The sequence below is a fragment of the Pinus tabuliformis genome, chromosome 9, assembly GCF_031772625.1.
Source record: "Pinus tabuliformis cultivar Carrire ecotype Pingquan chromosome 9, CPIR1, whole genome shotgun sequence".
In the NCBI taxonomy this organism is placed as follows: Eukaryota; Viridiplantae; Streptophyta; class Pinopsida; order Pinales; family Pinaceae; genus Pinus; species Pinus tabuliformis.
The window spans coordinates 1,056,210,521-1,056,215,501 of NC_142307.1; positions in this window are offsets into that span (position 1 = coordinate 1,056,210,521).

The window sequence follows — 4,981 nt, forward strand, 5'->3', positions numbered from 1 at the left end:
TTAAACCCTAACAACATTGGACTCGTCAGCATGAAAAGACTCAAGCTTCTCCTTCCTAGGGCTCGTTAAATTATTACTAAGTTGGATTCAACAATAGGTTTATCATTGGTTGTCTATGACAGCTAGTCACTCTTGAACATTGACACTTTTGCTTCTTGTCAGGTTGGGACATCCACACATCGTCGTTTGGCCTTTCGTGGGTTTGGGTTACCATTCCGCCTCATTCCATTTGATTCATGCCTTCTCCGTCGAGCCTCTGATCCTTTGGTACCTGAATGCTACCACCCTCTAGAGACGTGTCGCTGATATGTTCAAGAGTATAATCCTTCTACAATTTACACCCTCGCCTTCTCCTCTGATACTCTGTTTCGCCATCTACTACTTGTTCCTTATCTCGTGTCATTGATGGGGGAACATTATGGCCCTCCTGCGATGGGTTGTCTCCTGTCGACATCAAATAATTATCCAGGAGATTGATCTAGAGATCCCCTTTTTGGTACCTTAGAGCTTGCATGCCTCAATGGCAAGTTCTTCGCACCTGACGGTCGACTTTCATCATTGCCCGTCGATTGGGTGATTCCACGAGTGTTGGACTTCAGCTCTTTCTTCACGCTTCATGGATTGTGATAGACAGTACCTTGAGAACCATTGGCATTATTCGTGGTTTCTCTCGCACTTCTTAACGGTTCTCATCATTGACAGGTACTCAAGTGACTTTCTATCATGCTCGACTTCGGCACATCTATTCGCATGCTAGAATTTTTACTATGATCGGCCAGGTTCAAGACCCCGAACTCAGATTACATATGTTCGCACTACGTGGATTGGTTTATGATTACATGACTCATTGATGAATGGCTGCGACCATACCTTTATTATTATCATGGTCTCGTTAGCTGGATGGCTGCGTCCATACCACAGACTGATTTCATATGTCTTTTGGATGGTTGCACCCATGCCTAGACTACATGTAATTAATTATCAAAGATACCAGTTATACTTTCATACAGGTTCTTCCAAATGGTGTTCCCAGCTCAGTCAGTTTCGTAAAGCATTTCACCCCTCTCACTCTCTCGGGCTTCATACTTTAGGGGACATCTATTACACAGTAATTTGTCACTGTCTTCACTCCAGTCTTCCTATTGTGTCATGTGTCCAAGTCAAACATGCTCATATGAGACAAATTCTCTCTAATGTTTCCAAATGACCCACTTTTCCTAAGTTATCTACCTCATCACATCTATTGGCTAAATAAACGTGCTGAAGCGCACTCCTAAATAGTCCAGAAGCACTGCCATCACGGAAGTACACCTAATTCCCACGATGGTCCGATTTTATGTGCCAGCATGAGGTTTCTTGTAATCTTTAGAGATGACTTGACTAGCTATGTTATTCAATAGTGATGTCAGAGCTGAAGGTCAGTTACGCCCCCGTGATGATTCAGATTGGGCGAATTTGTTCCAACAGTCGGCCTTCCAGGTGACTCTAGACCTGGTTGTTGGCCTAGTTTGTATCACCCTCCTTTCTCTGGCATGGCTGTTTCGTCATTTGTGCCACCTTCCTTGGAGATAAGCTCACTCTTCCACCTTCATGGAGATTCCTTCTCCTATATAAACTCTCACCATTGCTCTGCACTACTAGTTTTTGGAATGGTTGCTGATAGTTGGCTAGTTGAGCAATTCTATTAGTGTTTGTGAGTTTGCTAAATAGTTGATGTGAGTGTGACAAGTGTGGGATTGTTGATAGCTTGTGGAAAGTTGTGAAGTGCCCTTAATCTTGTGTAAAGCTTGTGAGTGAGAGAGACTTGTATGTTGGGAGATCCATCTTCAAAGAGTGAATGCTTGAGGAACATGCTGGCTGGATCCCTTTAAGAAGGCTTGTGACCTCAAGAATTTGGTTGTAAGCTTACTCTTTTCATTATTAATACAATCAATGATGTTTTCCTATGCCTTGTATGTAATGTACTTGATAGCTCATGACTTCTTGACTTTGTGACTAAATAGATCATTTTTGTTCCAGTTACGTTCTTTTTTGTATTTCCTTTGCATTGTTTCAGGTTGATCACTCGTTAGGAGAACGAAGCGAAAGCTGGAGCAGTGCAACGAAACTCCATCGACCATCGGTTGAGGTAGGCCTCCAACTATGACTGTTTAAGGAAAGCTATTGTTGATCTGTCCTTGTTTGTGACTAGATCCACTCTAGGGCTAGAGGGCTTGCCTCTATTCGCAGAGGGAACACTTTCCTACATCACAACACGCCCAGGTGAACGAGCCCGTATAAAAAATGCTAAGTTGTGACCAGAAGTTGGCTTTGTGCATGTTCGTGTAGCTTGTTTTCCCAGCTCTCCCTTGTCCCTTTGTTATGGTCATGTGGGCACCGATGAAAACTCATTCAGGTGGGTCTGTGTCAACTCGTTCAGACGGTTCGTTCAGGATGGTCGAGCGAGGGTGTCCATGTAAACTTGTTTGGGCGGGTCCAGCAAGGGTGCACCCGGGCAAACGAGCCCGTATCAAAAATGCTAAGTTGTGACTCGAGGTTGGCTTTGTGCATGTTCGTGCAACTCGTTTTCCCGGCTCTCCCTTGTCCCTTCATTCCAGTTGTCTGGGTGCCCATGTAAACTCGTTCGGGTGGGGCGTTTGAGGGCGTCTGTGTCAACGCGTTCGGGCAGGTCGTTCGGGCGAGGGCGTCCATGTAAACTCGTTCGGGTGGGTTGGGCGAGGTCGTGTGCAGGCAAACGAGCCCATATAAAAAATGCTAAGCTGTGACCAGAGGTTGGCTTTGTGCACGGTCATGCAGCTCGTTTTCCTGGCTCTCCCTTGTCCCTTCATTATGGTCGTGTGGGAGCCCATGTAAATTCATTTGAGGGCATCCATGTAAACTCATTCGGGTAGGTCATTCAGTGTGGGGGTGTGCTTGGGAACATGAGCTCATATCAAATTTGCTAAGTTATGACTGGGGGTGGGCTTTGTGCACATTTGTGTAGCTCATTTGCCTGACTCTCCCTTATGCCTTCATTTTAGTTGTGTGTGGGCACCCACGTAAACTCCATCGGGTCGAGTTGGGTACGGTTGGGTCATGCCATGTTGTGTCATGCGAGGGCACCCATGAAAACTCATTCGGTTCGGTTGGGTCGGGTCGTGTGTCGGTGCCCATGTAAAATCGTTCGGTTCTTTCTTTTCATGTGAAAAGTGGGTTGGTAATTGAGAAGTTTGTTCGATTCTACCTGAAGGATGGCCTTGGGTCATTTGTAGGGTAGATGATTCTCATCTACTCTCCATCCCCACTTGGTAGCACATGAGTGGTAATGTTGGCCATGCTCACCTTGGTTCCTCGGTCAGCTTTTCGTGTGAAAGGTGGGTTGGTAATTGAGTTTTTTTTTGGGTTTGCCTAAAGAATGGCCTTGGGTCATTGGTAGGGTGTCTGATTTTCATCTCCTCTCCATCCCCACTCAGTATCACATGAGCAGTAATGTTGGCCATGCTCGTCCCGGGAGGCATATGTGAACAATTCCCCTTCTGCTCTCCATGTTCTTGGAGTTGTATGGGTTGTTGTGGTGTGGCTCCCTAGCTCATCTTGGTCCCCTTGTGCCCATCCAAATGAGACAAGTGATAGGTTTTCTTTTCATGTGAAAGGCATGTTGGTAATTGAGTTGTGTTTTCGAGTTTGCCTAAAGGATGGCCTTGGGTAATTTGTAGGGTGCCCAATTTTCATATTATGTCCATCCCCACTCGGTGGCACATGAATGGTAATGTTGGCCATGCTCATCCTAGGAGGCATATGTGAAAATTTACCCTTCTGCTCTCTAATTTCTTTGAGTTGGACGGGTTGTTGTGTTGTGGCTCCCTAACTCATCCTAGTCCCCTCCTACCCATCCAAATTATACTAGTGACAGGTTTTATTTCTATGTGAAAGGTGGGTTGGTAATGAAGTTGTGTTTTTGGTTTTTCCTAAATGATGGCCTTGGGTCATTTGTAGGGTGGTCGATTTTCATCTTCTCTCCATCCCCACTCGGTATCACATGAGCGGTAATGTTGGCATGCTCATCCTGGGAGGCATATGTGAACAATTCCCCTTCTGCTCTGCAAGTTCTTGGAGTTGTATGGGTTGTTGTGGTGTGGGTCCCGAGCTCGTCCTGGTCCCTCATGCCCATCCAAATGATACAAGTAATAGGTCTTCTTTTCGTGTGAAAGGTGGGTTGGTAATTGAGTTGTTTTTTTTGGTTTGCCTGAAGGATGGCCTTGGGTCATTTGTAGGGTGGTCGACTTTCATCTACTCTCCATCCCCACTCGGTAGCACATGAGCAGTAATGTTTGCCATGCTAGTCCCGGGAGGCATATGTGAACAATTCCCCTTCTGCTCTCCAAGTTCTTGGAGTTGTATGGGCTATTGTGGTGTGGCTCCTGGGCTCGTCCTGGTGCCTCATGCCTATCCAAATGATACAAGTGATAGGTTTTCTTTCCGTGTGAAAGGTGGGTTCGTAATTGAGTTGTTTCTTTGAGTATTCCTGAAGGATGGCCTTGGGTCATTTATAGGGTGGCCGATTTTCATCTTCTCTTATCACATGGAATGAGTCGATCTTGCAGACAAGATAGACCTTCCTAGAATCTAACGATATCTAGTGACAAGCAAGCCAATCAAAAACTATCTTTCTATAAATATGCATTTATAAACAAAGGCATACAAGTGTTTAGGCCTACCTTGGGTCCAATGCAAGTTTGTGGAAACCTCGCTCCTTTGATCCAAATGAGCTCCCTTGTTGCGAATCTGCAAACACAAACAAGCAAACAAATTAAATAACAACTGAAAAGCCAATATCATAGAACATACTTAACATGAAGATCAAGGAATTCATGAAACAAATGACATAGGACAATTTGTTGAGAAAAATGAATCTGATTGTATTAATTCAAATGAAATAAGAACTTTACAACCTGTGCCTTGATGCTGTACAAGCTCCTCCCAGGGTCCAACAAGAAGTCTC